The following is a 12,462-nucleotide window of genomic DNA, read 5'->3' on the forward strand; positions in this document are numbered from 1 at the left end:
AGTGAGGGAGGATTAGCTTCTCCCAGGAATGAGATACCTAATTTGTTATCTAATATAAAGTAGTCAGCCATGAAATCACATATGCAGAAGCCACACTAAATGTATTCCATAGTGTGTGTGTGTGTGGTGTATGTATTTATGTATGTATGAAATACTAATATTCAAAAAGAGGCCTTCAAAGTGATAGTAAGGGGAATAGAAGTAATTGGAGGGGGACAGGGAAAGGGGGAAGTGATAAAATTATATTTTAGTTCGAATTTTTAATAAAAATAATTTGTGAGTATACTTTTTGTTTACATATAGTAATCTGACAATATTGGATATATATTCAACTAATCAGTGGCAGTTAAATGGGATTTTAAAGGAAGTGATTCACAAAGCAAATAACATAATATATAATTAAGTTATATATCTGTAAAACAGAAAATTTACTTGCAGACATATCCTCCTGAAAACCTTTCTATAGTTTGCTCTGAAACATTTTCTTTCCCTAATCCTCCCTATTACACTTTTCTAAATCAGGAAGTTTATTTTTTGTTCTCTATTTTTTTATTCAAGATCCAGAATGTCACCTCCCTTTAAAAAATTGTTGCCTTTTTCTAAGTGATTTAGTCACTATATTTTCTGAATTCTTGTATATTTTTCCTTGCAATTTGAGCATTCTTGGAGGGAGGGAAGAAAGGAAAAACCAAGTATAACAATGAATTTCAGCAGAAATGTACTGAGGTTGTTGCTAACCAAAAGCCCTAGTTGAAACAAAGCACATTAAATCTGATAATTTATGTAATTCTGTATAATACTTTAGGCTAAAAATTATTCTGACTCAAAAGGGGAGGCACCATAAAACAATGGAATTGGGTAATTAATGGAATATTTAGAGTCAGGCATAGCTAGATAGTAAATAATTACTCTTTTATTTACTAGATGTGTGACTTTGAGCAAATCAATTAATTTACCTACTTCTCTAATGCCATTATTAAGATTTATGCTTTCTACCCTACACTAACAACGAGCAAATTAATCCAGTTTCCTAAACAATTTACAATATTTTAAAACATATTTAAACGAGATAATCCCTCTTTCTAGAATGTTGTTACTCTACCACAGCTATGATATATTCATCTAATATTTCAACACCTAGTTGAAATGTTACTTCTTTTACAAGTAACCCCAGGCAAAGCTCAATACTTTCATCTCTTTGACTTCACTTTATATTACAGTGTCCAAAGTATAACAGGAACTATTTATTGAACACCTGACACACACTGGGTCATGGTGGAGCACTCCTGTAATTGCAGCACTGGGAGGTGTAGGTGGATCTCTGTGAGTTTCAGGCCAGCCTCATCTATATAGCGAATTCTAGGAAAGCCAGGGCTACACAGAGAAACAGTGTCTTGAAAAACTAAAAACAAAATGAAAATTGTCATTTAGGAAACATAGATGGATACAATTCCTAGAGTAACATAATTTTCAAAAGTATTCTTTGAAATATAGTTATGAATAATAAAATTTACTTATTTTAAAATAATGTCAAGATACAAGATATAATAAGAAAAGGCAAAAGCCTTCACATCTAGGCTGGACAAGGCAACCCAACAGGAGGAAAAGAGTCCCAGGAGCATGCAAAAGAGTCAGATATACAGCTGCTCCCGCTGTTAGGAGTCCCACAAAACCACCAAGGTAACAGCCATGACGTATATGCAGAGTGGGAGTGGATCTAGGGGACAGGGGATCTTCAGGAGCTGCTGGAGGGGAGGGGAAACTGTGGTCAGGATATATTGTAGGAGAGAAGAATCTATTTTCAATAAAAAAGAATAAAGGAGTTGAAGAAAGTAAAGGGAAGAGGGAAATATGTAATTACATTTCAATTTCAAAAAATAATATTTTAAAATAAAAATAAAATGAACAGTATTCCACCCATATAAACAAAAAGAGGAATAAAGAATAAAATGAAAAAATAGATACAGGATATATGGTCAAGAAGCCATTTTTCCTAAACAAATGGAACTTGACAAGTAGAATTTGATTCATACCCAAAGTACATTATTACAGTCTTTAGAAAACATTATTTCATGCTATGCTCTACTACCATATTACTCTATCTTTTTAAAATTTTTGCAGCAAATACCAACAATAATAAAGTAAACATTAAATATGTTTGAGGTAAAATGGGGTGTTTACTATTAGGAAATTGAATGTTTGTTATATTGTTTTTTTAATTCATTAATTGATATATTCACTAAACTAATATACAGCAAATGCTAATTTTGTGCCAGATGCTAAGATAGCAAAAATAAATTACCCTGCCAAATGTTAAAATTGTCATGAAGACAGCTTATGTTGGAGAGGATGTGGAGCAAGGGGAACACTCCTACACTGTTGGTAGGAATGCAAACTTGTATAGCCACTTTGGAAATCAGTATGGCGCTTCCTCAGAAAATTGGAAATCAATCTTCCTCAAGACTCAGCTATAACACTCTTGGGCATATACCCAAGGAATGCTCAATCATACTACAGGGACACATGCTCAACTATGTTCATAGCAACACTATTTGTAATAGCCAGAACTTGGAAACAACCTAGATGCCCTTCAACTGAAGAATGGATAAAGAAAATGCGGTACATATACACAATGGAATACTACTCAGCAGAGAAAACAATGACATCATGAAGTTTGCAGGCAAATGGATGGAACTGGAAAATATCATCCTGAGTGAGGTAAGCCAGACTCAGAAAGACAAACATGGTATGTACTCACTCTTAAGTGGATACTAGATGTAAAGCAAAGAATAACCAGATTGCAACCCACAGCTCCAGGGAGGCTAGCTAGTAAGGAGGACCCTAGGAAAGACACAGGGATTACCCAGTGATGGAGAAATGGATGAGATCTACATGAGCAAACTGGGGGTGGTAATTGAGGGCAAGGGAGAGGAATTAGAGCTTAGGGGAGCAGGAGGTTTGAGCTGGATCAGGAACAGAGTGGGAGAACAAGGAAAGAAATACCATGATAAATGAAGACACCATGGGAATAGGGAGAAGCAGAGTGCTAGGGAGGTCCCAGGAATCCACAAAGATGACTCCACCATAGACTACTGGCAATGGTAGAAAGGTGCTGGAGCTGACCTACACTGGAGATTGGATAGCTGAGTACCCTAATTGACATTATAGAACCCTCATCCAGTGACTGATGGAGGCAGATGCAGAGATCCACGGCCGAGTACCAAGCAGACAGATCTCCAGGAGTCCAATTGACGAGAGAGAGAGAGAGAGAGAGAGAGAGAGAGAGAGAGAGAGAAAGAGAGAGAGAGAGAAGAGGGATTCTATGAGCAAGAGATATCAAGACCACCATGATTGGAAAAAGTACAGAGACAACTAGACAAACTAGTAGAGATGCATGAACTATGAACCAATAACTGAGGAGCCCCCATGGTACTAGACTAGGCCCTCTGGATAAGTGAGACAGTTGTTTAGCTTAAACTATTTGGGGAGCCCCCAGGAAGTGGGACCAGATCCTGTCCCTAGTGCATGAGTCAGTTTTTTAGAGCTAGTGCCTATGGTGAGACACTGTGCAGGCTTGGTGCAGAGAAGAGGGGCTTGGACCTGCCTTGGCTGAGTGAACCAGGCTCTGCTGACTCCCCATGGGAGGTCTTGCTTTGGAGGAGGTGGGAATGGGGGGTCAGTTGGGGGCGAGCGCTGGGGGTGGGAGGAGGGAGGACAGGGGAATCTGTGGTTGACAAGTAGAATGAATTGAAAATCTTTTAATAAAAATTTAAAAAAATTCTTTTAAATTCTCATGCTAATAAGCCAGACATATTTATCTGAAAGTCAACTCATTCTTAAAGAGCTGTTTTGATGATGACAACCAAAGTAAGCTAACTCAGTTTTTTTTTTTTCTGGCTCCTTTTGTTTGCAAATGAAGCTACTGTAAAGAAATTTTCAAATGTTTTTCAAATAACAAAATAAAATAAAACATAAAAACATAGCAAGATAATGGATTTGTGGGAAAAAAAGAAATTGAAGAAGGTGTCAGAAAATGGAAAAATCTCCCATGCTCATGGATAGGCAGGACCAACATAGTAAAAATGGCATTTTACCAAAAGCAATCTACAGATTCAATGCAATCCCCATCAAAATACCAACACAATTCTTCACAGACCTGGAAAGAATAATACTCAACTTCATATGGAAAAACAAAAAACCCAGGATAGCCAAAAGAATCCTGTACAATAAAACAACCTCTGGAGGCATCACAATCCCTGACTTCAAGCTCTACTATAGAGCTACAGTAATAAAAACAGCTTGATATTGGCATAAAAACCGACATGTGGACCAACGGAATCAAATTGAAAGACCCAGACATTAACCCACACACCTATGAACATATAATTTTTGACAAAGAAGCCAAAAGGGTACAATGGAAAAAAGAAAGCATCTTCAACAAATGGTGCTGGCATAACTGGATGTCAACATGTAGAAGGCTGCAAATAGATCCATATCTGTCACCGTGCACAAAACTTAAGTCCAAGTGGATCAAGGACCTCAACATAAATCCAGCTACTCTGAATTTTCTAGAAGAGAAAGTAGGAAGTAGTCTTGAACGCATTGGCATAGGAGATCAATTCCTAAATATAACACCAGTAGCACAGACACTGAGAGAAACAATCAATCAATGGGACCTCTTGAAACTGAGCAGCTTTTGTAGAGCAAAGGATACAGTCAACAAGGCAAAGCAACAGCCTACAGAATGGGAAAAGATCTTCACCAACCCCACATGTGACAGAGGACTGATATCCAGAATATATAAGGAACTCAAGAAATTAGACATCAAAACGACCAACAGTCCAATTGAGAAATGGGCTTTAGAACTAAACAGAGAGTTCTCAACAGAGGAAACTAAATGGCTGAAAGACATTTAAGGAATTGCTCAACATCCCTAATCATCAGGGAAATTCAAATCCAAACAACTCTGAGATATCACCTTACGACTGTCAGAATGGCTAAGATCAAAAACACTGAAGACACTTTATGCTGGAGAGGATGTGGAACTAGGGGAACTCTCCTCCACTGCTGGTGGAAATGCAAGCTTGTACAACGACTTTGGAAATCAATATGGCGCTTTCTTAGAAAATTGGGAATCAATCTCCCCCAAGATCCAGCTATACCACTCTTGGGCATATACCCAAGGAATGCTCAATCATACCACAAGAGCACTTGCTCAGCTATGTTCATATCAGCATTGTTTATAATAACCAAAACCTGGAAACAACCTAGATGCCCTTCAACTGAAGAATGGATAAATAAATTGTGGCACATATACACAATGGAATACTACTCAGCAGAGAAAAACAATGACATCATGAGGTTTGCAGGCAAATGGATGGATCTAGAAAAAAATCATCCTGAGTGAGGTAATCCAGACTCAGAAAGACAAACATGGTATGTACTCACTCACAGGAGGATACTAGATGTAAAACAAAGATGACTAGACTGCTACTCAAACTCCAGGGAGGCTACCTAGAAAACAGGACCCCAAGAAAGACACGAGGATCTCCCAATGATGGAGAAATGGCTGAGATCTACATAAACAACCTGGATGTGAGTGGCAGCAATGAAGGGCGAGGGTCGAGGGAAAGAGAGCGGGAGATCCCAGCTGGATCAAGAACAGAGAGGGAGAACAAGGAATAGGAGACTATGGTAAATGAAGACCACATGAGAAAAGGAAGAAACAAAGTGCTAAAGAGGCCCACAGAAATCCACAAAGATACCCCCACAAAAGACTGCTGGCAATGGCCGAGAGACAGCCTGAACTGACCTATTCTGGTGATAGGATGGTCAAATACCCTAATAGTTGTGCCAGAAACCCCATCCAAGGACTGAGGAATCTGGATGCAGACATCCATGGCTAGGCCCCGGTGGAGCGCTGGGAGTCTAATTAGTGAGAAAGAAGAGGGTTTATATGAGCGAGAATTGTTGAAATCAAGGTTGGATAAAGCACAGGGACAAATAGCCAAACGAATGGAAACACATGAACTATGAACCAAAGGCTGAGGGGCCCCCAGCTGGATCAGCCCCTCTGAATAGGTGAGACAGTTGATTGGCTTGATCAGTTTGGGAGGCATCTAGGCAGTGGTACCAGGTCCTGGGCTCATTGCATGAGTTAGCTGTTTGAAACCTGGGACTTATGCAGGGACGCTTGGCTCAATCTGGGAGGAGGGGACTGGAACTGCCTGAACTGAGTCTATCAGGTAGATCTCAGTCCTCAGGGGAGGCCTTGCTCTGGAGGAGGTAGGAATGGGAGGTGGGCTGGGGGAAGGGGAGGGGGGTAGGAAGGGGGAGAACAAGGGAATCTGTGGCTGTTATATAGAACTGAATAGTATTGTAAAATAAAATAAAATAATAAAAAAGACCTCCTACCCCCTTCAAGAAATGATATTCGACATTTAAAATTAAATATGTATAATTGAATGAATACTGTGAATGTAATCTATGAATACCACAAATGAGATTAATACCATGAGTGTAATTTAAAAAGTAAATAAAAAAGATAAAAAAAGAAATTTTCAAATGTTTTTCAAATAACAAATTAAAATAAAAACATAGCAAGATAATGGATTTGTGGGTTGAGATATAATAAAGAAGTAAAATCCATAGCCACTTCAGTCCAAAAGGTATTGTGAGATCTTAAGTTATGTTATAAAAATCAAAGCTTGTAAGTAATGTAGTCATGAAATATATTGTAATATTTGTGCCACAAAAACGAAGTTTTCCTATCCCAGGTGGTTATGCCCAAACACAGACACATATGATTAGCACTAAATGAATTCAGCAAGTTGTATTTACACACACACACACACACACACACACACACACACATATATATGTAAGGTTAAAAGATGTCAGAAAGTTAAGACAGAGCAGGGGACTCCAGAGGAGTTAGAGTGAGAAAAATGAGAAAGGTGTGCAATACAGCATTCATATCATAAATTATAAAAATAAAATAAAAAATAAATATTATAATTATAATAAAATAAATGTAAAGAATAAAAGTTAAACCTTGGATGTGATGGTAGTAAGTGAAAAACTACTGATTTTTTGAGTAGTTGAGCTTGTTGATTTTGTAGTATTCTTAGTAATCTGATAAAAACATTATTTTGAGTGGAAGATACACTTCCCTAGCCTTAAAATGATTTCTACCAAATGCCTTTAATGTTCAGAACACATTTAAAAATAACTTAACACATAAATCAATCAAATCTCATAAATTAGAAATGAAAGAAACAGCAAACCAAAATGTCCTACACACAGGGGCTATACATATTGTTATTATGAAGTAGGAACTATGTTTCTATTAATCAAAGAGACAGCCTCTATGCTTGTCTCTTTAGCAGAAAAAAGAGAGATTTGTGAAATACCAAATTAAAGTCTAGACTTGAAAAATAACCACACAAATGGAAAACTTGTTGAATAGGCTTCATAATAAATTACTAATGGCTAAATATAGGTTTGGTGAATGGGAGTACAAATCAGAATAAAACTACCTGAAATTATCTCCAAATGGATTTAATAAAGAAAAATATGGAATAGAAGATGAAACAGAAGTGATAAATATGATATACATAACTGCAGCCACTTAAAGAAAGAAGAAGAAAAATCGGACACATTCAGTGCTACAAGAAATTATGATGGAGAATTCTCATTCAAAATATGAATTCATGAATTCAACTTGTTAGACAAATCCCAAGCAGAAAAGTACAAGAAACTGACATCTAGATACAGCATGAAGAAATTTCATACAATAAACACTGAATAAATTTAAATTTTATCAGAATAAATAATTCACTGTTAAAGAAACAGCAGCTGAGAAAACTTGCAATGTCATTTGAGACTTTGAGAGAATTGAATTAATTAAAAGAATTCTACACTTAATGGAAATATTCTTTAGAAATCAAGACAAAATAATAAAATTTGGACAAAACTGATAAAATCTAATACCATAATTCTCCACTACAGAAGTTCTAAAAATATCTTCCAGCTAGAAAAAAAATAATTTCAGATGCATGGTCAAAACATATAAAGGACTAAGATGAAGAACAACAAAACTGCTCAAAATGTAAGCAACTTTAATTACCATTGGATTTCTATGACAAATTATGCTGTATAGGGGAAAGATAAAGAGGAAGAAGAGCAAGAGAAGAGAAGTACAAATGTTAAAATACAGTACACACCTGGCATATAAGTGAGGAATAGGGAAGAAAAAAGTATAAAGTTCTTGCTTGCAACTGCCTTGAAAATGAAAAAAAGTATTTTATTTCATAATTTAAATATACAAACTATTATAGTTTCAAAAGAAACAAGGGACTAAAAATTAAAGGAAAAACAAAGGTTAAAAGGATAGGAAATACAAGATTACATATGTTAGAAGCACAACTCAAGGCAGTAGATATAGTAATATTTAATAACACTTAGTATTACTTGGATAATATTAAGGAACATTTCATTAATCACTTAAAATACAAATGGACTAAATGTTACTCTTTTAAAACTATAGCTGGACTGGATAATAACAAAATCATGTTAAATATTATTTAGAAAACACAAATTTGAAACATAAATAAAAACTGGAAAAAATAAACAGCAAGACAAAAATATTGCTAAAGAAAACGAGGTCACATTCAGTAATAAACCATATATTTGAGTAGGATGAAATGAAAATTCTTCATGTATATAGATCTAATACTACAAAATAAAGTGAAATAATCCTGGATACATAGACAAACTTATACTTACTAAACATTTTGAGACAGTTCTGTGTGTTATTTCAGTGTTAATTTCTTCATATATTAAGGAATCAGAACTGTACGGAATATATCACAATATAAAGATGCTTAAAATTAATAGTAATACAATAATCAGAAAATCTCTACTTACTTGGAAATGAAGAATATAAATATAGAATACACATGTAGGAATATTCATGAGTAGATAAAATGCTACCTACACATATATAAAGACTTGAGTTCAAATCCCCAGAATCCATGTAAAAACTGGACATATTTGCACAGTTCTTTATAGCAGTCGTCTCATTGGTTATATGGGAAGTGGAGACAGGAAACTACTCAGAAGCTCAGGGACAGCTAGCCTGAGTTCACAACAGTGAACAAGAGATCTTGTCTCAACCAAGGTAGAAAATGAGAACAAGCACCCAAGCAAGTTTGTTCTCTGGCCAGCCACACATGCACTATGACATACATACCCCAATTTACACACACACACACACACACACACACACACACACACACACACACACAGAGAGAGAGAGAGAGAGAGAGACAGACAGACAGACAGACAGACAGACACAGAGACACAGAGGCACAAAGAGAGATAGAGAGACAGAGAGACAGAGAGACAGAGATTGCACATACAATAGATAACTAGAGAGATGACTCAGCAGTTAAGGATACTTGTTATTCTTGCAGAGGATTTGAGTTCAACTTCTAGCATCCACGGTTGCCTGAAACTCCAAGTCCATAAAAACGCACACATATGTGCACTTACCCTCACAAAGACACACACATTCATATAACCAAAAATAAAATAGAACTTTTAGAAATGCACATACACACATATCCACACACATCACATAAAGTTTAAAAGGAATAAATATTTAAGTGGCTTATGTAAGTGGAAAATAGTAGGAAAACTGTAAAACAAAATGAATATGAAACCAATAAATTTCATGGCCACTGAGAGGAAGCTAATGAAGACTAAATAATTGGAAAGGAAAATATGAGAAATTTAATAGGCTAATAATATACCTTGAGCAATTCAGATATTGATATAAAATAAATCCGAGCAAAGTAGAAAGAGGAAAAAAAGAAAATAATAAAGATACTTGGAAAGAAACAAAACTAAAATGAAGGCCGGGTGTTGGTGGCACATGCTTTAATCCCAGCACTCAAGAGGCAGAGCCAGGAGAATCTCTGTGAGTTCAAGGCCAGCCTGGGCTACCAAGTGAGTCCCAGGAAAGGCACAAAGCTACACAGAAAAACCCTGTCTCAAAACAACAACAACAAAAAAAAAACTAAAATGAAGGAGAATAACAGTGTTAAAGTTAATTTGCTAAAATATTAATAATGGACAGATTATACCTCTGATTAATAAGCAATTAAAAAACAAAAACAAACAAACAGCCTCAGCACAAGTAACCAGCATACTGGTGACAGCAATAATTCACAACTTATAGTCATTAAGGAGATGCTAAGACACCATTACTAATAAATGTGTGACACAATAAATTGAAATTTTAGGTGAAATGACCATATTTCAAGAAATATGAAGGCTAATAAACTACTGGAACTAAAAATAGAACAATTGATATATTTCTGTACCTAATAAAAACTCTACTTTGCAAACAAAACTTATTTATTCTGGCTTGGATATAGTCTGAGTGTTCCTGAAGTATACATTTGTTGAAATGTAATACTCATTGTGAGGCACCAAGAAGTGGAAACTTAATCCAACTACAGTGTTTAGAGGTGTTAAGAAAGTCATAGTATTAATGGATTTTGCCTACTTTGGACATTAAGGCCACAAAGAAGAACAGAAATAGATTGCAGTTGACAAATGAGTAGAGGAAATGCACAGTGAGAGTGAGAGAAGAGTAGAATATATACCTAATAGGGATATATGCAGTAGGAGTACCTGAGGCACTAACATCTTTCACATCTAAATTGAGGTATCCATGGAGAGATAACTGTATTTAGAGGAAAGGACTTTGGGGGGTAATTAGCATTAGATAGGCTCATCGGTGTAGAGTCCATAATTGAAGTATAAGAAGAAGGAGGGGGCAAGAAAGGTTTATTTGTGTCTCTTACCATCTGATGGAGTGCACTACCTTGGGATTCTGCTAGGCAGAAGATCATCATAATCATCAGCTGTAGTCCTTGATCTTAGACTAAAACTATGAACAAGAACCTCCTATACATTAAATTAGCCTGTCTCAAATGTTTCAGTTTTTATCCATGTAAATGGACTGCAGCCTTTTGTATCAAGGCAATTCATAGATAGATGCCTTTGCCAGGAAGTGAAATATACTGAACATTTAAAGAATTAGTAACTTCAATCTTACACAAGCTCTCCAAAGAAGAGAGGGAAATATTATATGATTCACCTTATAAGCCTAGAGTGTGCCTAATATTGAAACCTTTCAAAGTGGCTAGTGATATTAGAGAGCAGATTATGACACCTCTCTTATTGTTCTCTCAATAAAACAACTTTACAATTATATATGGGACAAAATATGGTCATGAGATTTCTAAAATCCAATTAAGAATTTCCTGAATCCCAGATAAGGACAAAGCCAAGATAAATCACATTAAAACTGTTAAAAATTAACATTTCCCCACATCATTGTTGTCTCCAAAATAGCACACTTTAATACCAAGAAAGATTGACCAATATCATGACTTTTCCTTGAGAAGTAAAGAGGAACACAGAAACTTAATATCTTTCCCATAAGGTTTTTCAATAATCCAAAAGGAACTACTTCTGCTTAAGGAAGTCATAGTACTAATGGATTTGGTCTAATTTCAGTACTCAAGGCCACAAGAAGAGCTGGATGAAGGCACAGTAGACAGAATGACTAAAGGAAATCCACACTAAAAGAGAGGGAAAAGACCAGAACTTATAGCCAGCATTCTGGTAGGGTAAAGTACCTGAGGCACTAGCATCTTTCTCTTCTAAATTGAGATACCCATGGAGAGATGGTATACTATGAATTTGTGGAGGCTACTGGGGAGGTAAAAAAAAAAAAAAGAATGATGTGTAATGCTACTGTAGAATCAGAAAACTCAGAGTATTGAAAACAGTCAGCAGAGGGAGCAATAGATTAACAGCTACTGAAAAAACAGAGGCCCAATCAACTGAAAGTTGCGGTGTCCTCTCCTTAAATGGTTTCAAGGACCATCACCCCACCCCCAAACCCTAATCTCTAGCAAGTCTCATTGATGAAAGTATTTTCTAAAAGAAAACCATTCCTCAAAGATTGGAAGAATCGGCTGTTTTGTAGTTGTGCAAATCCCAACACAAAGTTTTGATGAAATGAAAGGACTGGTGAAACACATTGTCCAGAAATGAAGGAAGACACATCTTTAGTACATAAATATGAAAAATATGATTTGGATTATAAGTAATTCAAATTAATGAACATAAAGATATTCCATGGTTCCAAGAAATGATGCAGGAAGAAATAACAATATCAACAATCACAAAACATTCTTTAAAAAAAATAGAAAATATGGAGATAAAGAATACTATAATACTATACAATACTATAACTGAAATAAGCACTAATAGGATCCACCAACATAATTGATCAAACAAAAGAAAAATATTAACATCAAAAAAACATAAGGGAGTCAACAAATGAACAAAACATGACATGGGAACACAGAAGAAGGCGCT

This window comes from Peromyscus leucopus, chromosome X (assembly GCF_004664715.2).
Source record: "Peromyscus leucopus breed LL Stock chromosome X, UCI_PerLeu_2.1, whole genome shotgun sequence".
NCBI classification, from domain to species: Eukaryota; Metazoa; Chordata; class Mammalia; order Rodentia; family Cricetidae; genus Peromyscus; species Peromyscus leucopus.